General features: G+C 37.5%; 1 protein-coding gene across 3 annotated transcripts in view; it reads right to left on the reverse strand.

Moving 5' to 3' along the window:
* The window catches only part of LOC129776122 (neprilysin-2), a 49,435-nt gene that overhangs the window by 15,106 nt on the left and 7,544 nt on the right, over positions 1–26,785 (reverse strand). The window contains exon 1 of one of the 3 annotated variants that reach the window (XM_055781547.1): positions 9,596–9,704. The exons of the other annotated variants lie outside the window; for them this stretch is intronic. The gene's annotated coding sequence lies outside the window, so the exon portion shown is untranslated. Of the gene's footprint in view, positions 1–9,595; positions 9,705–26,785 lie in introns of those variants that run through there. 3 annotated transcript variants of the gene reach the window in all.

Raw genomic sequence — 26,785 nt, forward strand, 5'->3', positions numbered from 1 at the left:
AGTTGAAACGATCTTTTCGAAGTTCAACTTGAAAGTCATCTTAAAAAATCACTAAATCATTAAATTGAAACCTGTTTGCAGCATATACTAGGTATGACAGACGACTTCCGATAAAAATAGAGACACTGGATATTTAGAATAATATCATTTTTTGAAATGTTTAGTTTTCATTTGCATTGTTTCAACTTGTCCCGTAGAGCGGGGTAAGTTCCTATCGTACCTATTTATAAAAATCTAAGTCCGTATGAACCAGAAGACCATAGACCAAAATTTTTAGAGATTACAGTCATGAAATAAGTCTTGGGCCTAGGACATAGAGATTGCCATGCGATGCGGGTGCGGGCGCGGGCTCGTTTGCGGGATAGCTTTATCGTTCACAAATGCAAACCGCCTGGACCTGACATAGTAAACGCGATGCGAGCGCGATTTCGATGCGGCGAAACTGTGCGTGGAGTGTTTTGCCGCGAGTGAACGCAAGTGATGGTTGCCTTCAATTTAGATTTTTACCTTTTTTGAGAAAAAATCAATTTATTATCAAATTAAATATCTCACAATTCAACTGTTTACAGAATGAAGATGTTTTATCATATCTGGCATCCTTGTGCTGGGTTGTTTACATGTGGAATGGAGTGGAATCACTTAGAAAAATCCTCGGTCGAAAACTACCAAATACGTTTGGTAATGCAAAATTAGGAGAATGTACAAATTTTTTGTACATATTGTCAACAAACCTGCATCCCTACCAGCGATTAGTATATTTTACTCGATAACATTAGTAAACTTGGATATTGTCATATCTGAAAACTGGTGAGAAAAGCGCGTATTAACCATTTTCATTGTTCTCATAAGGCAATACGGAGGTATAATAATAGTATAATTCTGATACGTGCATTTTCGGCGAGAAAATATAGCCTATATTGGGCTTCCGAATCATGGTTCTGCTTGACAAGTATGTTTATTAGTACGGTCGAAAATGACTATAGATTGGTAGTATTTACCAAAAAATTCGTTATATTTACTAATTATTTCTCTCAGTGATGAAACATCAAAAAAACGCGTGATCTGGAGCGATGAGCTCCAATTCTTCGCTCCGTATTGCATCGCATCGCACCGCACCGCGTTTACTATGTCCTCAGCCTTAGAGTGTATAAATAAAAAAGAGACTCTCTTAAATCAACAATCTGGGTTCAGGAAACGCTACTCGTGTGCAATATAAACGTTATAAAGAAAAAAAGGTAAATTACGTGATAGGGAGAGTAGTTCAAAATATAGAGGATTTTGATCATTGTGCATCCGTACTGCTTCAAATTTTACAAAACAAATTCATGGGCTTTTTATATTTATTAATATGTGATTGACGAAGTCCATGAGATTCATGTTACAATCCCTACAATGGATGTTAACCGGTCAGCTTATCAAAAATAGCTCGCTTTCCTTAATATTTCAGATGATCAACGGTATGACTTTGAATTATAAAAAACTATTATAACTTATGAATATAACCTAAGGCAAGCAAATGACCTCAGAATTATGAATTTCAAGTTGATCTGCATTCAAAACACAGTTTTGACATAAGATTACGTCTTTCAGTAGGGGTGCCGAATCAGAAAACAGGTCTTGGTTTTATGATGTAATGTTAACGTAGATAACTATGTTTGTCACAAACGGATGATTTGCATACTAGTCGAATCGGAAATTTTCTAAACTTTATTTGATATGCTATATATTCTGTCAAATATATGGCGGAAATTTGTGTTTTAAAGAAAACGCTTTTCTTATCATCTAAATTCATATTTTCGCCTTAAAAATAATACACCTTTTCCATCGAATATTCGTCGAAGTCATCGAAACACTTTCCATAGCTGTAATCAGGAGTTGCCTCTAGATCACGCAGCAAATTCGTTTTTATATCTTGAATGCTGTCAAAACAAGTCCCACATGGCGGTAATTTGAGTTTCGGAAATAGGAAAAAGTTACACCCATGCCTCACCGCCAGTAATCATGCGTTGGACGAATGTGGAATCATAATTTGATCGTTCAAGCATGTCTTCAGTCATTTGAATGCGATGAAATTTTTGAAGAAAATTGGGCTCTTTTGCAACGTGCTGCGACTTTTCTCATGCCTGAAAAATCAACCAAAATATGACGGTCTCGTGAGAGATATATAATCCACGAGCTGGCTCTCTTAAACCTAAATAACGATTTCTGAGTATATTTTTTTTTAAATTTGTCGATGCTTTCATCAGTTGAAAAGGTATATGATCGTTCTTGGCGTGACGAATCGTTTATTTCTTCTCGGTCGTCTTTCAATGCTTTATATCATTCATACACCCGTGTTCTCGACAAAGTTGGGTCCCCAAATGTATTCTGCAACATTTGAAACATTTCGGCACAAGAAATTTTTCTTGTAACACAAAATTTCATACAATATCTCTGACCGATAGAATTATTCATATTAAAAATCGCTGAGCAAAGAAAAAAGTTTACTTGTTCTTAATAACGCTATAAACAAACTAAATGGGAAATCGCAGGAAGATTCAAAATTACAAATTCTTTATGTATATTTGACAAAATGTACATTAGTTTTTAATTGGTTTGAATTGATGAAAATTGGAAGTATTCCTCCCATTTTTCCATGCATTTGTTCTGTCTATTTCTGCATTACACGCACACTTTGTTGTTTTTTTTTGTTTTGTGTTGCCAAATGTAGATTGAAATGGTTACCTTTATGCGCTTTTGATGTTTTATTTATTAGAAATGTGGAATCATGGAACGAACTTATAATCGCCTGCGACCGTGTGTATGTCAACTGGGAAAGGCAGCCGTTATAGCTGTTACAGCTATAACACCAACAAGAAGAATACAGTAAGTGATACAGGTTCAGTGCATAACCAGCTAGTGTATCATTCTCGGAAGAGAAACAATAAATCATGAATCACCGATGATTCTACAAAGCTACGCAAACCATCGCTTCTTTTGAACACCACTAGAACGTTCTACTAAGAGTTATTGAAAATATTTCAATGCAATCTAAAATGATATCCGTAGTGGTGAACATGTGGATTGAATAACATAATTTCTAGGCCTCCATACATTTTTTACGAATGTTTGAGATTTTTATCTGGGCTTGTCATTTTTGAAAATGATTTCTGGAGTTGATTCTTCTGTTTCGCTCATTTCTGCTGTTTAAAACGGATTCATTTGGAAAGCAGAGGCTTTTATTGGCGATCGAAATATCATCCTCAAAGTGTTTCGTTTTGAATGCAAAAGGACTCTCGAGAGTTTCATTCCCGTCATTAGTTTTTAATGAAAATCACATATGATCAAGACAGGTTTGTTGAAAAGCCCCAAGTCTCTGATTGCTAATAACACCATAAGGCGTTCAAATTATCCCAATTTTCATGAGTTTTAACGATTTTCTTCAAAGCGAACTTATGACCATGGTTCGTTCATCTCTGATCATGTTCTGTTCGAAAAATGATCATGGTTTATCCGGTTTTAGAAATCACTATTTCTGAACGAAGAAATTCGAATTTTCAAGTAGATGCTGAATTTTTCATTGCTTGAGTTTACCGCCATCATATTGATCCATTCATAATTTAGGCTTTCTTCAGAATATCGCTTTTTCTTGGGTATTTTAGAAGTTGGACAGCACTCAACACAGTGAAACTTTATTTCTGCTACGTACGATAGACAACATAAACAAACATACATAGTAACAATGTGGACAAATCAACATCAGCGCATTGAACAAACCATGAGAAGAATTAAGGTCATCGAGATGCATCAATTACACGATTTAGATGTATAAATTTGATTCAAATGGTGTTTATGATGATGTTAACAACATTTGTAAGTGTTATAAGCCAGAAAAGGTCTGAATATGTACCAAATAATCATTTGGTGGTTGATTGAAAGTTGGCTCAAATGAGGGGCGCTTTGACGCCAATGAAAGGTGTATTTTATAAACCTTTAAAAGATGTGAATCTGTAAAAATATCCTATAAAACTACTGTAAATCATGAAAGAAGATTTTATTTATATATTTGGAAACTTTTGAATACATTTTGAATACTTTTGAATACCAATAACGAATGCCTACTGTGCTTCAATGAAGTTCTGAAATGCTTTTTTATTCAATAAAAACATCGAAGCGTTTTTCGTGAGTCCGTTTTTTTCGTGTTCAAACTTTGATACAGCTGAGCGAGAGGCATACAATATAAAACAAAAATGTCTGCCCAATGAGCAGTCACCAAACATCTAATGACATTCAAATCACTTATAACAGATTGTATTCGTGCTGTATGTACCTCAGGTAGTCATTGCCAGTGCATTACCAGCCATATTTAACGAGCCAGATAAATTACGCATAGCATTCCCATTGACCAATATGCATCCATAATAAACTATGCGAGCAGTTCGTATGGTTATGTGCAATGCGATGCTGACCAATGATTCATATGTATGATATTACGTTTCATTTCAACGAGCGCGTACGAGAGGAACTCGTTTAGCATCATATAATGTGCCGACGTAAAATGTTGCATATAAAACCATGATTCAGTTTGCGCTGAATGTGCTCGGCGCCGCTATTAAATATCGTAAATTGTTACATGTGTTTGTCCACCGTTTCGTCAAAATAGTGTCACTCGATGGTTTCACTATTTATCTGCCATTGATACCTGCGATAGATTGATTTTATTGGAATGCCACCAATTCCTACATGACGTTCGTTATTGATAGAAGCAACAGTTATGCTCACCATATGCGCGAAAACAGTCTGCGATCAGCTGATTTGCATGCAGTCCCTGTTATTAGACTTAATGGACTTAACGGTTTACGAACTACCGCGAAGCCAATCTAAAGACCAGTTCTGGCTACCGGGTAAGGAAAATTATGTTAATCAGAGTTGCTTCCGATATGACCATGCTCCTTGTTTGCGAATGCCATCGGCGTTTAAAATGGTGTAGAGTAATTCCAGCTATGAACAACATTTCAGATGATTAATATGTGTTCATCCGGTCGAGCTTGGTTAAAATTGGCAAATTTACTCTATGATAAGTTGAACGGTTGTTAAACACTAATTCGAGATGTTGCGTCATTATCACACAACGCTGGTGTTCACTGAATAGAAATCGTGCAATTTCCAATCATTTCGGTTTGAATGGATTTATATTGGCTGGAGCACTGACCGTGTTAGTGATAATTACATCCAAAGTAAATTTGGGTTCTCATAAACTTTGGTTGGATGTAAAACATACAAAAAGGTTTTCTTTTCAAAAATATATATCACCTCTGTATCTGAGAACGAGTTTGATCTTCTGTCTGCTTTCACTTTTTTTTTTACAAAGTTTGGACTCAGATTTATTTTTTCATATTTATTTGCAAAAAAGCCACATCTAAATTGTGTTGCTTTTAGATGCAAATAAAAACCATGAATACCCATAGAAACCAGCTCGAATCCTAATTTGAGTTTGTCCTAATGGCAAATCACCTTTCGCAAGAATCCAATTTCACTGTTTTTATTATTGCTGCACGCCCCTTAAATGGACATCGAATGAACGGGACACACCTCGATGATGTATCAATCACGGTTCATAATTATAAACGGTATTGCATAATTGCATTGCTCTTTTTATCGCTGGAAGCTCTGGGTCAGCTGGGCCGCCAATTGTGGTGGCGGGCAGCCTAGTGGTGTAGCAATTGTTGGGCCATGAGTTGGATATTCAATCGTGTTCATTTTAATCAACATATTGTTCCACACGAGCGACGACAAGACCCTTCAGATATCTCAAGAGAAAACAAGTTCAATGATTTGCAAAAAAAAAATTCAGGTGATCGGAACTTAACGACAATTTAGTTGTGGTGAATGGTAAAATAAATGGCACCGATGATGAGCCGTTTCGTGAAGAGATCTATTCGTTGAATTTGATTACGCAACTATTTTTTACTGGTGATAAAAATGGAATCACATTCTAATCATTTAAATGGCGGAGTCAAGTAGAGCATCGTATTTGAAATGAAAATGTTGTTTTAAGGAAAATAATCAATGTTTCCAAGGAACCCGTTAAGAAGCTGAGGATGGCGAACGTTCTGGATGATTCTCAATAGGTTGTAGTGAGTTTCTTCCTGTTAGATCGTAGGACTAGAAATATTTTTTTCCGAAGACATGCGCTGCTTGCAAGAAGCATTCCAGAAATAAAACACCACAATTTGTTGCGGAACAATTCATTGCAATTTAAGCAACTACTCACTCTTCATAACTATTTTTTTTTGAATAAAATAACACCATGATGATTCATCAGTCTCCGTGTTTGTAGGACATTGTTGTCTACGAACTTTGAACTTGAACTTTGTCAGGAGTGAAATAAATGTTTCGCATTGCAAGGAGACCGCTAAAAAGAGCAGATCTTGCGGGTATTCCGGTATTCGCGTTCTCGACAAGGATTCGGAAAGCTTTCGCAAAACCTCTACGATTGGTAATGACCGACGAAAATACTGATGGCGAGCTGCGTGATGAACTTTTTCGACTCGCTCGGGTTATTATCGTCGTTCTCAATACACGGTTAAATGACCATCTAACATTCTGGGCGTTCTAGTTGCGATTGGGATCAGGAAAAGGCTTTATTTCCTGGGTACTGTGGAAGCGGTGTACGAATCTTCTGCTTCTGTCCAAAACTTTTCGAAACAAATTCACACCTTTAACGATGCTAGCGAACACGCATATAGCTGTGTAGTCTATTTGCGACCGGTCATTCGAGGAAGTGTTCATTGCAGTTTGATGATGTACCGGGTAAATGTGGCACCGATCAAACGTCAGTGGATCTCGTCTACAGTTGATGAGAGCTGTTCCAGGGGCTCGACTGTACCGAACCGTCATGGACTCGCACACTTAAGGTTTGATATATTGGGTTGGGGAATAAATTCATAGCGTTTTATATTTCTTTTATTTTACAACGATTTGTTTGTTGTTTGGCAAAGGTTAAGTATTCATTCGATGAAACTCTTTCTGCTCTACAAAACTATTTTAATTGTATACTTTAGTTATCTAATTTTTATTAGTATTGAGGCTTAGAAAAATCAACATTTTCGACACCTTCTTGCTTTTCATCGAGGTCAAAAAGCGAGGCAGCATGGGATATTTATGACGTGTAAGGGGAACGTGACATAGGCGAGTCTACATCATGGAAATGGTTTACAATGTTCAAAAATGGCGGCTTTGACGTCGATGACACGCCCCACAGCGGAAGGCCTTCTGAATTCGATGATCTCAAATCACTTTCGGAGGAGAACGGTCGCCAAACCAGCCGTGAATTGGCGGAAAAAATAAACTGCGAACATAACATGATTCTTAATCACCTTCATTCAATGGGATCTACCGAAACATTGAGAGCCTGGATACATCACGAGCTCAACGAAAGAAAACAAAGAAAGTCGCCTTCAAATTGTTTCTCAGCAACTCACCTGCCATCGTCACAGGAGATAAGAAACGGTGCCTATATATCAATATGAAGCAAAGAGTGGGTGGGTGTGGGTGGTCGCGAAATCGCTGAAAGTGGCTAAATCGACCGTGTATGATGTGTTAAACCATTTCCGTGAAAGCACAACTATTGCTCCGAGGAATCAGAGGACGCGTCATAGTGGAATTTACGATCGGAGGCCGAGGATAAAGATATCCTTGTCACTAACAACACAATGAACTCGAAAACTCGAAAATGTTCATTGTGTTGTTGTGTCCGAGGACTCTGAGAATGGCCCTGCGTTTGGTTAAACGAGTCACAACTCAACTCCGTCCATTCAGTTTGGTGGGCATCGACTATCTTGGTCCTTTGGAAGTAACAATCGGTCACCACAAAGAGAAACGCTAGGATGCATTTTAGGCTTTTGAATTGCTGAATACGACAATTTTGTTCATAACGTATCCGTTTAACCAAAAATGAACCTCATCGTTATAGACAATTTTTTAGATGAAACAAAAAAACACACACACAAACACATTTTTGATTTTTATAATAAAATTCAATTATTTGTAAGCGTTGTTCGTTTGTAAGTCATTCCATAATGAAATGGCAATGAAAACTACACAAATTTAATTTTGACACATGACACGAAACGCCAGGATGCCTACATCGGGAGAAACCGAATGCCCGGAGGCCGCATCAACGGCAAAAAAGGGAACTAGCGTTTTCACGTGGCACCTCTATATCTCCGTCCGGATATCGCGAACGAGCTGGGAACGTCGTCTACAATCGTGCATAGAGCTGAAACTAGCCTGAATGTCGATTTGTAAGATGTTCGTGTATCCACATCGCGACGATGAACATAATAAAACGTTCCCGGATGTTGTATAGGACTATGCTGACGACAAAACCCACGTCAGTTTTTCTGGGCAGATGTTTTTGTAACTGCCGAAGATCGCCAAGAAATATTTAGTTTGCAGGCTATCTGTACATGTGGCTTGGAAACGAGGGAAATTACACGAATGATTGTTTGGAAAATGTCGAATGTCAGCAAAACCTTATATAGACTCTACTTCTGCCGAATTTATGATTCAATTGAATTTTTGAAAACAATAATAAAGATTAAAATCATCTCAGTTCATAATTCGTTCATGTTCGAATTAGTGATAGGTATACTATTTGTGCTTGACACACGACATTAACATATATTCCATTCTATTACAGGGCCATGCTTTAAATATCTTGCCTTTTTGTATTTTGATTTTTTCTGAAATCGATCGTTCATGAACTAAACCAGCATGCTTCCCTAAACCCCATTGAGAGCCTCAGGTTTCGAACGATTGATGATGTTAAAAATATCTTGGACATAACTCATTTTGTTCAAACCTGCATTAGCAACATTTATTTTAGAAGAATTCTAGTCCGTGAGGCTCATAACGAAGACAAACTGTATGCTACTGTTGATGGACTTGAGATAGCACATTCGGCGTCTTGGGAAAAAATAAGAACTCCGCTCTGCAAAGTTTAGTAAACATGAACAGGTTTTTGTTTTCTCAAAAATATCCAACTGGGCTGGGAGTTGATTATAGGTTGAGCAGGGATGCGAGAATGTCACGTTAGCCTCTGAACCACCAACGTAGGCAACCCATCGTACATCATATCCTTGTTATTTTGGCATTGAGAATTAAAAAAAAATTGTAACCCACTGTTCGTCGATTGCAATTAACTCTTTTTCTTTTCTACAAAATACTTGAATCGCCACGAGTGTAGCATCACCACTTGCCACTTTGTTGGCCTTATTTATTCGTGAACATTCAGAATTCTGCCACTTATTGGTTAGAAAGAACTAATTCCAACTGGGAAGCTCAGAAATTCACATTGATTCTCCACTTTTACTGATTCACGCATTAAAATACAGGAGATGTAGCACTTAGTCTCACATTTTCCGATTTATTAGTGGAACTAATTGCGGTGTTGCTTGCCTGTTGCATGTTTCTTACACCTCGCGACATGTGGCGATTCCTTGCATTCATTGCAAACAGTTTCCACTGAAAAGCACATTAATCAACATCGATCGTTCGTTTTTTACTGCACCATAAAGGCATCAAAACACAAGAGATGTAGAATTAGTCTCACATTTTCTGATTTATTAGTGGAACCGGGTACTAATTGCGATGTGTTGTTTATCTTTTTACGACGATAACGCGTAATTTCTCGCGGAGCAGTTATTCAAAAGTCGTTTGGATATTACGAGCGACTTCTCGGTACTGAACGGGAGCCAATCTATCGAGTACTTGTTTCTATTATTGATATTGCACACTACATGGACAGCTGGCTTCACCATTCGCGGTTAAGTGCTTTATTGAGTACAAACTTACGATGGCACTAAATCTGAGAATGTATAATTACCGATGACACTAAACCTGAGAATGTACAATAACTTGTTTATCTGGTTGAATAGTTCTTGCAATTCGATTAGTTAGATGGAATACGAGTTCTCTGATATCAATTAGTAAATCACGCATATTAATGGAAAATACTTCGAACCGTTGTTTATAATGATTTTTAATCGCCACTGTGGTAATATCGAAGAGACACATTTTTAATCGGATAATGGTGAACAACTGTTCTTGATCAAGAAGGATTGTGGTTTATAATAGCGAACGATTTACGTCAGTCTTCCTCTATGAGGCTGTGGAATTTCTTCGTGGTATTCGCATATCATGAATTTACGTCAAACGCTCGATTCATAACCATAGCTTCGCTTTTACCTTTTGATGTTTGATCCTCCTCATACAATAGCACTAACCAGATAAAATATGGATTATAGTCATTTGTAAATGGGCTGTAATGAGAGGGGAGAAATGAACGAATACCGAATATCGAAATCAGTGAGGATGTACAATAACATCTGCCATCTTGCATCTTTGATTCATTCATCTTCAACTCTGTTCCATGATCCTCGTTTCCAGAAACTAATATTCATTTACCTGATTTTTTCCATTCTATTCAAATTATGCAAATATTGCTAATCCTGTTACTGTTCACTGAGTTTTTACAATTGCTTCGTAAATTCAATTCTAATTATTTTTTAAGTAGAGATACTATAAATATAACATATAAGAAGAGCGAATGTTAGTTAGTGCTCGATCGATCTACAGCTATCAAGGGACGGAGCTTGATTTCATTAGACAGTTTTCAGTCAGCAGCAGGAACAAAAAATTCAAATGGAAATGACAGAATCGTTGTAAGTATCGACATCTCTCCGACCTAGAAAGGAGATTCAATAGTAAGTTCATGACGGAATACAGTAAATTGGCTTTCGATCTGATGAAAAAAAAGGACTGAAGCATTCGTTCAATGAACCATTGGAAAGGCTTAGTTTAACGATTTTTAAAACGTAATCCGAATCTGTCATTCCGGATGACGAAAGCTAATTAAAATATGAAAAATGAATGAGAAAAATTACAAGGCTTTTAGATTTAGCTCGAAAACCTGTTGAGAACAACAACATTAATTTCAAAATATAACTTTCCACTTAGTGTCCATCTTTCCCACCCTAAGTGTCTATCTGTCCCTTCAAGTGACTCTCTCTTATTTTTTGAAAGATGTCGTACAATTAAATTTAGCGAAAATTCTGACTCAGAAACAATTTTTATTATTAACAAAGACTTAGACTATCGATTCGTGGTCAGATAGCTATATATTTTTCGTGAGATTCAAGAAAAAAAACAACCATCATTCAAGTGGTCCGACTTTACCGCCCTTCTCCGACTTATACGTATTGACTTCGTCCATTTTCCATCGGTTCATATCAGCTACATGCGGATGGTTTGTACTTCTGCTTTTTGCGAAACCCATACAATATGACTTTGGCATGTGTTACTGTAGTCAATTCGTCTTCAAACTGAATAAATTATTGCTAGATAATGTAAAAGCTGTCTAAAAACTAAGTTTGATCTTCATTTGATAATTTATTCGCATGTTGGGCTCCGCAAGGAATTCAGAAATTCGCTTTGGGCGACGAACGTGTTGAATTAACCGCAACTCTTTATCCTCATGATTAATAGCTTCAACCTCATTCCGAAGAGACACAAAAGATATTAAAAAATATTATAATACAAACTATATTACATAAACAACAAAAACTAGAAATTTTTAAATCGCCTTATTTTTTTGCCAAATCTACTAGAAAACTAGCTTTTGCTGCCCTTCAACATAATCATGCATGCTAGAGCTTTGCGCGATATTTTTATATCACAATCCGGCTCAAAGTTATCTAAATTTGTTACAGCTAGAATTCGAAATGTGATCGTCCAAAATAAATCGTTCTTCTAGTGAGTAACTGTGTAACTCAAAGCATACAATTTCAGGTAATTCTCTCTTTCCAAATGTAAAGAGTGTTGAGATAACAGTTTGATCGACTCAAACTTGATGGAAACTTATATTTGTACACTGGCTTGATGGAAACTTATATTTGTACACAATGCTTGTCTAAAACAATAAATCAAATAATTTTAAAATTATTATAACTTTTTCTTCAGCGTAAACTAAAAATAGGAAGAATTGCAGACATTTCAACTTTTTGGAGGGTTAGAAAGGAAAAAAATGTTTAGAAAGGAAAAAAAATCCAGCATTCCTCTTACAATGTGAGTTCAATTCTGATGGAAACCTTCATCTAGTTTGTCACGATCAAACATCCCCGTTTAACAACACTAGTGTCTTGTGGCGGTATAGGTGCCCCTTCTTTGATCGAGTAGCAACGTTATCGTCAAAATGTACATTAAAAAACGAGAACAAACAACGTCTTCCCTGAATACAGTCAGTATAATAACTCAGCCCGTAACAGTTTTAAAATCCATAAATTAGCCAAATTTGTGTTAGTCATGTGTTGATCCCGGACCTACTCCTCTCTACGCTGCGACGAAAACGATTATGATTTTCGTTCTACTCTGATTTTTGAAAAGAAAAAAATACTATTTGATGCCTGCTCGGTGGGGTATAAATACAAAAACTAAACGGCTTCTCTTCTTCTCTCATCTGCTCCCTGAACTAGAAAAAATAATTCTGATGGCAAGCCAAGAGCTGGAATGGCCGTTTTAGAGATTGCTTCCGCCACTTTTTGATGTGGTTTGGCTGATTCTGAAAGAAGGATAAAAGTTTTGTTTGATATGTTCAAGAAAACTTTTGTTTGAACAAGAATGACAAGCCATTACCAAAAATTGTAGTTTTCGAATTTTTTGTTGAATAACTATCGTAAATTAGAGTAAAACACAATTCTAATTACGTAGAAATGTTCTCTAATGATGAACACTCGTAAGTGTTCAAGGAATTGTTGAATAATATTAATTTTTCACTGAACTACGATTAAATGAAAGTTGACCCAATCTCACCCAAATAGTTAATATTATTTTCTATTAAGAATTGTGTTTAGAAATAATTTCAAGATAATTCAACAACATGTAAGTGTCTTAAATGATTATTTGTGTTACGAAACTAGTGTCAATCCACCTAGAAGTGCGATGGAAATGTTTATATACAGCCATTCCATGTCAAACCGATAAAGTGGTTCTTGGATTTTCGTGAAAATGGTAGTTTTGTTCTTTATCGCAAAACATTAGACACGTATTTTTTATCATTTGGGTGATCATTTCCATTTTAGGGTTGCCAAAAAATCAAAATTTTCTAATTTTTTCCAAAAACAACTTTTTTTTTAAATTCATAACTTTTGAACTTCTGTACCAATTCGGATGATCTGCATATCAAATTAAATAGGTGGCCGTTTCCATTTTAGGGTGGTCCGAAAAATATTTTTTTCTCATTTTTTCCAAAAAAATGCTTTTATAAAAACTCATAACTTTTGAACTACTGCACCGATTCAGATGATCGACATATCAAATTAAAGCCAATTAGCTAGTCTCTTTTCGAAAGACATCATACGGCGAAGTTCCTCTAGGAACTTTAGGGCCATTTAAGAAGAAGAAGAACTTTTAAACTACCGGGCCGATTCAGATGATCGATCTACCAATTCGAAGCCACATGAAATACCACATATGCATAAAAATTTTATTCTAGTCGCATAGATGTTGTCCAGTCGCGCAGGAATATTGAACGAAAACTGAAGCATTTGAACTTTGCAAAATTACTCGAAAATGAAAAAAAACACCTCAGCAAAAAAATCTCAGCTTCGAAGAAAAAATATAAAAAATAGGGTGACCTTAGTTCCGAAACCATATAAGCTATGGAAAACAATTACGAAATAAAAAATCTTGTTTTCTTTCAAATGTAATGTTTTTCAAACAAAACTAGCTCATTGGCTTCCATTTGATATATCGATCATCTAAATCGGTCCAATAGTTCAAAAGTTATGAATTATTGAAAAAGGTCATTTTTGGAAAAAAGAGGGATAAGTTGATTTTTCGGACCACCATAAAATGGAAATGGCCACTCTGGTGAAAAAAAAAATAAAAAACGCGAATTCTCACCCCCACTCAGTGTAAATAAGAGTTTATTTCGAAAATATTGAAATTCGAACGGAAAAAAATTTTGATGTTCAAAATCAGTAATAGCAAACTCCCGAATAACTTCAGTAAAGGGTGTTACATAAAAATGAGAATTTTTTCAATCACATATAAAATTATTTTTTTTCATGGATTTCAGTATTTTTTATTAATAACATAATGTATTTTCTTCAAAAAAATTTCAGTGAATGTTTGAGTAAGGACCATGGTCTGCTGTTCGACGCAACTTTGTCGCGATGCGCTCACAAGAACGTTGTACGGCACTTACGTCCATTTTCCGGATACAATTCCGGATTCTTGTAGTCAGTTGCTTCGTGTCCTTGGCCCTCTAATTCTTTTTATACACTAGGGCACTGAGTGAGCCAAAGAAATCCTCTATTGGGCGGCACTGGGGCAAGTTTTTTGGGTTACGATCTTCCGGCACGAACGGTATCTTTTTCTCCTCAAGATACGCCAGCGTCTTCTTGGCGTAATGGGAAGACGCCTTGTCCGGCCATAAGACGTACTTCCCATCTGCGTGATGCTCAGGAACGGCAGCAGGATTTTATCGAGGCACTCTTCTCGATAGATTTGTTGGTTGATTGCCAGACCGCTCGGCTTAAACCAAGGCTTTGAAATGCCCCGGTCGGATATGGCGATGTACAACATAACCTTTTTTTCAAACATGTGCTTGAACTTGTATTTCACTTCAGGCGGTGTGGATGACTTGTCGCTGGAGTAGTAATTATCATTTCCTGGAATATGCGTTTTGGACAGCGGAAGATAGCTTTCGTCGTCCAGAACGAAAGACGTCCCGTGGTATTTTTTGGTCATCCACCGACACTGTGATTTAACCGTCTCAATCTGCTCCTCCGTGTACTCAGGCGACCTCGTCTTCTTCCTGCAGACGATTCCTTCCATCTTGAGGGTCCGATGGATAAATACGTGGGAGCAGCCATATTTCCGACCGGCGTCACGCAGGCTGGTTGCGTCCTTGTGGTCAAACAGCTTCTTCAACGATGTCTTCCTCTGCTTCGTCATTATCGTCACCGGACAACCACTTCCGACCTTCCGCTCTGCGTTCAGGGAACCCAGGATACGATATACCGTACTGACAGGTACATTTTCTTCCTTAAAATGTGCCACCGTGAACTTTTTTCCTTGCTGAAAATGCGTTTCGTAGAACCGTACAATGCTTTCGCGGAGCACGTGCTGTTTCGACGCCATCTTTGCTTCGACTAAATTCAAACTAGCAAAACCAAACACGCCTACTGTTTCTAGGGAGCCCAAAGAGCAATTTTCTTGGAGAAAGAAAATTTTACGCTCTTTATTTGAGTTACTGAAAGGTATTGAAAAAAATTTCATTTTTTATTTAGCACCCGTTATGCCTCACTTGCCTCACGTATGGTTCATAAAAACTTAACATTCCTGATATCCAGATTGCAAAAACCCAAACACAATTTTCTAATCGAAGAAACTTAATCAAGAACGAAAATATTTACCGGGACATTATACTCGTTGGAGAAAACGTTTAGAAGGGAGCCTGTAGCAGCTCTAGCTACCGAAGAGTAAGTACATTGGCGCATCCGGAAGTACTCGGGTGATAAGTAATGAAATAAACGAGTCTGTTTTACATCTTCAACATAATCATGGGATGGTTATATCTAATACAAGAAATGATATTAAGAAATACACTGAAAAGTGGAGGTGTTTAAAAATGAAAGATATTCATTCTTCATCTCTAGTTGGGTATCGTTCCACTTTAATCTACAGTATTTACAAGCGATTTGAGATAGCGCCATAATTTCCAACGTATATGTACGCATTACTGTGTCGCAAGTAAGATGTTCGTTTTCGAATACACCGATTTTCAATCTCCCATCTTTGCGCTTAATATTACCGGGTGGCGACATATTCGAAGCACGATAAAGGATGCACGAGAGTTCAGTGATTGATTGAGGAAATGATTAATAGTCACGTCTAGATGCATGGCGTTGGAGGAACGCTAGAAGGCTACTGTGAGGGAAAAGGTGTTTCCAATTCCGGATGCGTAGATTATTTCCTCGATAAAATACGAAGAATAAACTCAAGGTTGGGTACTTAACAAAAATAGATTTAAAAACTTCTTCACAAGGAAGCATTGGTGCCATCTCAGCAAGACCCAAAATTCATTTTTGCACGACATTTGAACCCGGTCTAGAAACAATACACACTTTCAACGTCTTGATACGCTCCGTTTCATAACTATAGAACCACTCCATTTTTCAGAGTTTCCAGAGATATATAATCGGTTGAATTGAAGTGTAGGAATATAGTGTAAGATATAATAACTATATAAATTTATAAGACTGGCCATTCGAACTTTATTGTTGTGTTCATACGCGAAACATTCAAGAAACAAAAACCAGTGTTTTATAACTATAAATCCAGATGGAAAAACTCTCACTCCTTTTTAAAAATAAACGTCAATTTCACATGAATTACAAGTTTCTAATTCCTAGGTCATCTTTAGTTCTCAGTCAATTTGAATAACCCATTCGGGGTGGTTTCGACCAAGTTTCGTCATGTTATAGTGTGTATCTCGTTCTAAGCAGAGGATACTGCTCGTTTAAGCTCTTTAAATCTCTCATACTGCTTATAAGCTGCATCTACTATTCGTATGATAACTCTTCATAAGTTCTTGATAGGGTTTTGATCACGCAGTGTACTAGCGACGAAATGTAGTGACATACTTTCTTTCGCAAATTTCAGCATTTGAACATGGTTACCATTTGGTGTCATTAAAGGAAATTGCTATGATTTTGCTTTACCAATAGGATCATTTTTGAAAATTTGTGGCTTTTGAATCACTCAATCGATGTACTATTCCAATGAAAAATGCAAATGAAAAGCATTTCAGTAGACTTTTCAGAAAAAAATCTACTTCATCTCGGAAAGCTCCATTCAGGCGGAAATTTCAAAATGTTGGTTTTTTTGTTTTCGAGGTGTCGCGCTGGAGTAGGCCTAGCCTGATTTATTTAGGAGATTTCATAGAATATCAAGAATGGGAAAAATATGTATCTGAAAATTGCAAAAACAAGTATTTCTAGAATTTCCTCTCTAAACAGCAATACAGAAAACTTTACAGTCAATAGCGATCGTTACCAAGGCATAACTAATCATATTAATTCCTAGAAATTCAGGATATTTCACTTGGACGAGCTATGGTACATGATCGGTTTATTATACACTAAGTACTAAAGGGTGCACCGTTTAAAATTCGCACAAACAAAATTCATTCTCAAAATTCGAGTTTTTATCCGATTAAAGGGTGTGCCACATCAAATTGCATCACGGAAAAAACGCTGTAGAAATTTAATTTTTAGGAATTATATCTTCAGCTTTCGCTTATAATCAGATAAGAGTGTATAGATCACGTTGGCCATGCTTCACTGTCAATTTTTCGTAAATTTGGAAAAATGTCGTCGAACGAAAAAGAGCGTCGTGAATTAATCCTGTGCACTCATTTCGTGAATCCGGAGTTGTCACATCGGGACATCGGTTAGATGCTGGGAATCGTCCAATCCACGGTCAGCAGAGTACTAAAACGATACTTCGAGAACTCAACCATCAACCGGAAGGTGAAGAACGGCAAAAATGGACGCTCTGTCAGTGAAAAAAATCACAAGCGCGTAGTTAAGCAATTTAGACGTGATCCGAGAAGTTCGGTCCGGGATGTCGCCAATAAGCTGAATTTGTCAAGTTCATTCGTCCAGCGGACCAAGCAGCGGGAGGGCCTGCGTACATACAAAGTTCAGAAGGCTCCTAACCGCGACGAAAGGCAAAACATGGTGGGGAAGACGCGAGCCCGGAAGCTGTACACCGAAATGCTGACAAAGCCGCATTGCCTGGTAATGGACGACGAAACCTACGTCGAAGCGGACTTTCGTCAGCTGCCGGGCCTGTTGTTCTTCTCCGCAGAGGACAAATTCAGCGTTCCGGAGGAGATTCGCAAGCAGAAACCATCCAAGTTTGCCAAAAAGTACATCGTGTGGCAAGCGATCTGCTCTTGCGGAAAGCGGAGCGCCCCCTTCGTGATGACCGGCACGGTAAACGGGCAGGTTTACCTTAAGGAGTGCCTACAGAAGCGCTTACTACCACTATTGAAGCAGCACGAGGGCCCGACCATCTTCTGGCCGGATCTCGCTTCGTGCCACTATTCAAAGGACGTGTTGGAGTGGTACGAAGCCAACGGGGTCACCTTCGTGCCAAAGGAAATGAACCCGCCCAACGCGCCGGAGCTTCGCCCAATAGAGAAATATTGGCGATTATGAAGCAGGCCCTCCGGAAGAACCCAAAAGTTGTCAAATCGGAGGCGGACTTCAAGAGAAAATGGATTTCTGTTCAAAAAAAAACTACAACCTGACGTTGTACAGAACCTTATGGACGGGGTAAAGAGGAAGGTGCGAGCATATGGGCTTGGGCTCGAAGTATGAATAAAAAGAAAATGCCAAAAGTTGTTTAATAGTTTTTATTTTACTGTCTAAAATTTTCAAAAGGATTAGTTTTGGTATCATTTATCTAATTTATTTCGCTTTTACATCTGAATGCGCGATCCTTGGCCTTAAGGGGCTGTCCACATACCACGTGGTTTTAGAGATGAACCAGCCTTTAGCTAAAAATCTTCATTGAGCGATCAAGCTTCCATTGGCAGTGGAGGATCTTTGTTTTCAACTTCTTAGCTACGTCATATTTGAGTATAAACTGAACTCTGTGTTCTAAATCCAGGTCTACGTGAGAGTAAATTTGACATAGCGAATTGCTGATACATTTGTATCTGCAGAGTATATGTGGGATGTTAATAATATGATGAAATGACCGGAATATTATAGGATTTTCCAAATAATTTGAGAAGGACTTAGCGAAACGAGTGCGATCCAAATTTTATAATACCAGCTCAAAAACAGAGTTCATATGCAGAACTCTGCACTAAAAGAAGCAGATTCAGTCCACCTTTTCTAATGGGTTGTACTCTCGTTCCCAAATATTTCTCGAATTTTAGCATCCATTTTGCGACGTTATTTGACGTTAATGACAAATTGATACAGCTGCGTTAGGTATGCTCAGCTCCGGGATCAGTTTTTTAAGGATCATTTTGTCCTACCAATCGAAAGATTGTGATGTTACAAATGAAATTTCCGTTAATAAGCACATGTTATTACGATATTCGGGTTTTTTTCCAGAGGGGCTTTGATTAGATTACATATTCTGATTAGATTACATATTCTGCACCACAGCTAAGGGGAATCCCCTATCAATACGCTTTATGGAGTAAAACATTCAAAACATTGTTTTCTTTGTTATAATTTTCGCTTCAATATATGAACTAGTATCTTGCAGTCAAAGTTTAGTAAAGAAGTATGCCTAAATCCATTGGTTGTTTCTTCATTTAAATACTTTCGACACATTTTTTCTAAATAGTACCTCGATTAGCTTCAAATAAAACAACATTCAATTGCACTAAACAATTGCAGAAGTCTTCAGAAAAACTCTTTTCGATAGACACTCGTTTCTCGGAGATTATCTGCAGGCGAATGATTTTATTGTCAAACAAGTTTCTTCAGATGTTATTTCATGCTTAATTGTAAAAATATTCGTTTGATTGTACAGTTTTACTGTTGTACTTTGAAGTCACCGTAGAAATGTTTCTAATTTCAGTTTTTATTTTTGCTTTGGAAACAATCGCTACGTCAAAATCATTCGAAAAGCAGATATGTATTTGACGTTGATTCTCTGGAATGTTCTCGAAAAGCGTTTTGAAGTAGTAGTAGTTTGGGCAGTTATCATAATGGGATTATTACACAAAACATTAAATAGATTTACATACGCATTCGAACAAATGGGATAAAAAAGAAGGAATTTTTGGTTTTAGTAATTTTAACTCACCATTTTATACAATTAACAGAGCGTTTCCTGAAGCCAACGATTTCACATATTTTCAAACTCTCAAATATATTGGTAGGAAGTGGTATAAGAAATACTACATAAATATAATTTGGAACAAACTGAAGCGCGATACAAATAACTTTTCGGGAAATGTTAATGAAGGAATTAAAGAATAAAAAACAACCGTTACTACTAATAAAGCTCATTTGCATTATTTTTTTTCAAAAAAGGTTATTTGATTCAAGATTATAATCAGGAAGTATATCAGTTTGCGTTGCATCGAAAGAAAGATGCACTGCCTCGGACGAGAATTGTCTAGTGTAATTTTGCCTCATGAAGTAAAGTAAATGGAAGTAAATGCAGAATGGTCGCTGGGAATTCGTTGATAACACATATTTTCATGGAATGGAGTTTTTATGAAATGCAACGCGTCCTCTGTAAATTCTCCAAACGATGACGGGAAAGGCTGACAACAACAGTTAATTTGAGATACTGTAGCTGGATGAAGTACAGTTAAGAAGCTTTCGAACTGTTGCCTACTTCATTTTTTGAATATGTGATTTGCGGAGACGAAAAAAATCTTTTTTTTTATTTCTATTCATTTGTTCACTAAAAAAGAACATGTTTTTCTCTTGAATTTTTTTTTATCATTAAAAAACACCAAATATAAAATAAGAGTAATTTAAAATCGAATATAGGCACAATGCAATTATTTCCTTTTATGCAATTACAATATATGGAAGAATGTCCACGTGGACAACAGGGGAGGGGTATAGTCAATGTCCACGCTTGTCCACAGAGGGGGAGGAGGGAGTTTAAAAGCGTACTTTTTCTGTCCACGTGGTATGTGGACAGTCCCTAATTTCATTCTTCACGACCTCAGAGTCGACCTCAGATTTTTTTTGTATATTAAACCATGCTTCCTTTACATTCTTCTACATTCTTTACCACGCTAGGTAAGTGTGCCTTCATAATTGCCCTGTATTTTTCTATTGGGCATATCCGGAGTGCTTGGGGGTTTAGATCTTTCGGCACGAAATCGACATCATTCGTCTTATACAATTTTGGCACGCCCCCGTGTAGTGGCATGATGCCAAATCCGACCAGAAGATGGTCGGATCGTCGTGAACCTTCAAGAGAAGGAGAAGCCGCTTTTGGAGACACTCTTCCAAATACACCTGGTGCTTGCGATAACGAGAGCTGTACTCTGCTTTTTGCAAGTACAAATCGCTTGCCAAACTCCGCACATCTTCTGTGTCCAGAGGTTCTCGGGAACATCCAACTTATCTTTGGCAGTCACATACAGGTTTCCTGGAATCTGGTTGAAATCCGTCTTCACATATGTCCCGTTATCCATTACGGAGCAGTGTGGTTTCATTAACTTCTGGGTACGGCTTTTTGCGACCGTTTTCTGTTTATCGTTACGGTTCGGGGACTCCTGAACCTTAAACGTACGTAGTTCAGCTCTAGTTTTGGTATTCTGCACGAAAGTCTTGCTCCCTTTTTAGCCACATCTCGAACTTAGGTGTTCGGTTTCCGTATGAAGGTCCTAACCACGCGTTTGTAATCGTTATCATTGATTTGACTGCTTTTTTCGGATCTTCGCTTACAGTCAGACGTTCTTCGAACCGAGTTTTTTGACACCAGGCACCGTGGAATCTGCGATTCGCAACTTTTTTCCCATTTGCACGATGCGACAGATCTTTATACTGTTATTCTCGTTCTCGTGCAAAAATTTCTCGCGGACGTACTGTTCTCTCGTCGCCATTCGAAAACTTTTGCGCACCTGAAATCAACTCACAGAATGAAAACAATATACACCCAGGTTTTTTTTACGCGGGGGATACGTACCTCGTAAAAAAACCGCGTTAATTGGAAAATCCGCGAAAAAAAATCATACCACTTGATGATAGATATCAAATGGGACTATCATTACGTTGAACGGAAGTACAAAGTGAGTGTTGCTCGCTTCCGAAAGCCCGTAGTATTTTCCTGCTATTTCGATGGCTATTGGTAGCTAAAGTTCGGGTTTTCTCACGAATGAGGTCATCTGCTGTTGCTAGAAGATTCCCTTGTAATTTGTACACTCTACTGCCGATGCACGGACAGTACCACTGTTGGACCGTCCAGATCTAAGTGGATACGGAAAAACATTCACGGTGAGCCCGGTGAGTTCCCCGTTACCCAACACCTAAAATCCACGTAAAGGCTGATTTTGACGATGCCAGTCAGCACTCTAGTTGAAGTATCCAGTGAATAGAGAACAGACACTCTGTTCAGGTTAGATGCCAATTACTTGTTCGATACTGGTACAAGAAACTTGAACAGATTGTCTGTTCTCTGTTCACTGGATACTTCAACTAGAGCGCTGACTGGCATCGTCTAAATCAGCCTTAAGAATCGTGATAAGGTGCGGCACTAATTTCCTTCATAAGCGCTAAGCTCCGTTACAAGCACTAATAACCGTAGTATGCTCTGATGGAACATAAAAAAGAAATGTGAGCTGAGGGAGAGATGTGATATTGTACCGGTTTTTTTTTACGCGGATACCGCGTAAAAAAAACTCGTAAAAAAACCGCGCAAAAAAACCGCGTAAAAAAAACTGGGTGTACATCAAACTATATCTACGCAAAATTTTCATTAATTTTACGGATCGGATCAAAAGCAATTTGAGAGTGTTCGGATTTTGAACGGTACACCCTTTAAGTACTATGTACACTGATATGGTAGGATGCTTGACTCCAACGGAACTAAAAAAAAAGGCAGATGCCTCTTTGTGGGGTACGTAATATGTAATGCCAATAAAGCCAAATAGTTAATAATTAGTTAATGTCCAATCAGAGCATCATTCGTTGGAAAACGTTGAACAGAGTTTTTCAACTCCTCTTATGAAAGAAACCAACACTCACCCAGTGATAGTTTTATGGAGTCAGATGTATATTCTTCACTATTTATATGTATATTTGTGCTGTAAATTTTAGAATTATTTATAACATGAATGAATAGAATTTAAAACATTAAAAATATTTTCAGTAAACAATAATTATTCGAATAGATGAGGTTATTTCGCAGACGAAACCACTCAGCGCATTTGTTTAAAGTTCCATTTTTTCAAGTACGAATAACAAATAATTGTTCTGTAAAATGATATTCCAAGCAGGTACGCGCCGGTTGATTTTGGGTCGAATAACATTGTCGTTCTGCTTCACGGCGAAATGAAGTAAGAATACAAAAACACGCCGGATCGGTATACTCGTAATTTTCCTCGTGGTCAAACGCATCGGATCAATGACTGCTGTATGGGGTGTTGATCAGTGAAAAAAAGCTATTCCAGTTGAATGCCGTTTAAGTACAGATAGCTAATAAAAGGTGTTGTCGTATACGGTCGAAGGCCTCAGAATGTAAATATCGCTAAACGATTGAAAGGATGTTTCATTTCATTGGCTTCGGTTACCAGTAACAACTGGTTGCAAAATACTTGAACTTGGTTAAAATTTGAAAAATTGGTGGGATTAAATTGCAGTCGGAAGAATTAAATTATTTTCTGTCTTATATGCATTGTCATTAAGTATTGCATGCGGGACATTGCCGTCAGGTAATGTATCCCACACTTGTTATATTTACATTTAGCAATATCTTTTTTTTCATTTTTCGCTTCTCGTCATGTCCCCAGATTAAATTTATCAGGAGTATGAATTGTGTTTTTTCGGAGTTCCATTCACGTTCTGGAACCGTACGATATTAACATCATTTTCTACGTGGATGATCGACTAGAAGCATATTGACACAACAAATTACATTTACTAAGGGTCTACTCGAGCATAACAATATTGGCACCATGTGTGTGACAACCAGTAGCTCGATTCTCCACCCAAACGCTGTAATCATCGCTTCTCGTCCCCTCTCCCTGTGCACAGACGAAACGTGCATGAAAAGAATTACTGTGCAGAGATATTACCCTATTGATACAGGTAAGGATAAACGACGTGAACCTTCACAGTGCAAACAGAAGTCACCGTGAGAATGACAAACGTTTGAGAAATTTAAACGTGACAAGCCATATTACGATTCACAACTACATTGCGTTCCGGAGGAACAGTGCCAAGGGGCGAGTTTCCTCTCCACCTAAGTCACGTAAATGGAGGTCAAATGCCTTTCCTTAATGCATTTGTTTTAACTTAATACAACAGGCCTAGCTTTGAAACTTATCACGATGTCCTTTCTGGCGATAAACATTGCTTTTTCCGCTTTTCACAAGGTAATGACTCTGTGTTTCAAATTGAAACTGTGTTTGTGTAATGTTCGTTGAGGTGCGCTTGGGTTAACTCGGAAAATATTAATAAATGAAGAGATAGTACATCATACTACGAAAATAACCGCAAATTGTTCGGATTCTAAGGAATATGAACGTTTAATGTAATGTTCAAAACTCATATTATCTGTAGCATTGTAGCAGTGCCATTGTCACTCTTCTGTAATATTCTGTCGTTTATTTGCAAAATCTACTCTGCTTACTTTCCCAACCTTCTTCTTCTTCTTCTTCAATGGCACTAACGTTCCTAGAGGAACTTCGCCGTCTCAACGTAGTATTACTTGCGTCATTTTTATTAGTACTTAGTTAAGATTTCTATGCCAAATAACACGCCTTGAATGCATTCTGAGTGGCAAGCTCTAGAATACGCGTGATCACAGTGCAAGTCGGAGGAAATTTCTTTGACGAAAAATTCCCCCGACCAGAACGGGAATCGAACCCGAACACCCGGCATGTTAGTTATGACGCTAACCACTCGGCCACGGGTGCACCCAGACTAACCTTCCCAACCTGCTTCAAATATATTTGGATGATCGACCAACGTTGGTAAAGTGTATTTGACAGTTTCTCGATTGCAAAACCCATATTGCATATTGACATATGAGGGGCTTAGAAGGAAAGAGGTGTAAGTGACTTGATCGATTTCTCTTCATCAACTTTTTCTTTAGTTGATAACTCAACTGCAAAAAAGTTACAATTTGAATTTGCTGTAGAATCCGATAGTTGAGTTTCTGACTTATCTTCAACATTGTCAAATACAGCTGGGAATGTGTTTGCAGCTAAGTTATGACCGAAAGACTTCGTACACTAGTTATAAAAAAATCAAAGTTCGAACAGATTGAATTCAAATTTCGGACACTTAATTTTTAATCCGAACTAAAATTAATAATTTTAATTTTAATTTTATCCGAACTAAAATTACAAACTCTTACCAAGCAATCACAGTAACCTGATAACGATGATGACAATTTATTAAATATATATGAAGGGGTAAAGTCTACGTGCTCACGCTAAGCAAATGTCAAACACAAACGATAATGAGTAGTCCTGTTAGATTTTTTCCTACTATGTAATAATTCAATTATAATTCTCAAATAAAGTGATAGTGAAACCAAGGAATTACTCTAAAGAAGCAATTGTGATAATAATTTTATAGTTATATCCTCAGTGCATTAAGCATTTCAAGATATTAGAACAAAGTGTCCGAAATATGATTCAGAACGGTATATAGTTGCCATATTGGATGTGAACGTAGGAAATCAATTTTGGCATTCTTGAACGTTTAGAACTCTTAGATAAACGCCACAATTGTTTTCGGTAACAACGGTTGCGTTAGTACCTTTATGAAACTCAAAAAAATCAATGCCGAATATGCACCTTTTCTGGTATTTTTTCTGCTCCTTAAATTGCAAAATGACAAGTAGGGTGATGTTCAAGACACGACCGCATTGTTAACGTAAAACTACGAAATTGGTCTATTCAATTTGCCTGTTTATCAGTTCGGATATGATCTCAGATAGAAACATATTTCAATAACTAACTTTTTGATGGAAAAGCTGTTTCTTGCTCGCGGACTAGAGCAATACTGGAATAGAATTTGCAAATGACATCTTTTATACTCTCGTTCGGTGCATTTGTTGGGCAAGGGCGGGACTCATGATGCAAACGTTTCCCTTTTTCCTTATATCGCGTGTGCGCAGCGCAAGTTAGCATTCCAGCCTGCCCAGTCAGCTAAGAATGGCTCAGAAATAAATGCGAACGGGTTGAAAAATTACATGCATTGGATGTTTTTTTCTGACTGTTAGGCGAGCAAACCACACTGTGTAAATAGACTCTCAAAGTACAGAACAAGCACACGAAGTACTAAGTGCTCAACTTTGGATGGTATAGTTGGGAGTGCATAGAATACACGAATCAATTTCAATTGTTAAATAATTTGCTAGAAAGCCATTTTCAATATTATAAAAGCGAACTGCTATGAGGATGAAGCGAAAAATATTGACGATAATGTAACTCATCGTCAGAAACGGGCCTGATGCTTCTACAACGTAAGCATTGAAACACGGATTGGTGTTACCCTGCCACCTGATAGTGAATCCACCTATGCATCGTCAATCGTAGCAATCAAGTTGTGTACAGAAAAAAATGATAATGTTATCAGTTGATTTGAAGCAGGCATGCCAGAAATAGTCCAGCAACTAGGCTCAATGCATTGTTCGTACTGTACTGCTGGAGGCTTTGGATGAATTCCAAAGTAAGCAAGAAAATCTTCACGGAATTCGTATTCATCGCGATTTCGGTAATTCAGCTAACAACCAGACGGCGGCAGCGAGGGCATCTGAAATAGCTTATTACAAGGCCATGAGTTTAGAATAATCTTTCTAAATTGGGCTTTCTCAAGGCTAAAGACGAATGAACTACAAATAATTTAGACTCTACAATCAAACACTCAATTCAAATTGTTCTAATTTTATCCGAGATTGCGACTGTTATTTTATGTTTCCACTTTCAGTTCTGACGGCACCTTTGATTTCTCAACATATTATAACACATATTCTAATGGATTAATGTCTTGGTAAAACGTTCACC

The sequence above is a fragment of the Toxorhynchites rutilus genome, chromosome 3 (assembly GCF_029784135.1).
Source record: "Toxorhynchites rutilus septentrionalis strain SRP chromosome 3, ASM2978413v1, whole genome shotgun sequence".
Lineage (NCBI taxonomy): Eukaryota > Metazoa > Arthropoda > Insecta > Diptera > Culicidae > Toxorhynchites > Toxorhynchites rutilus.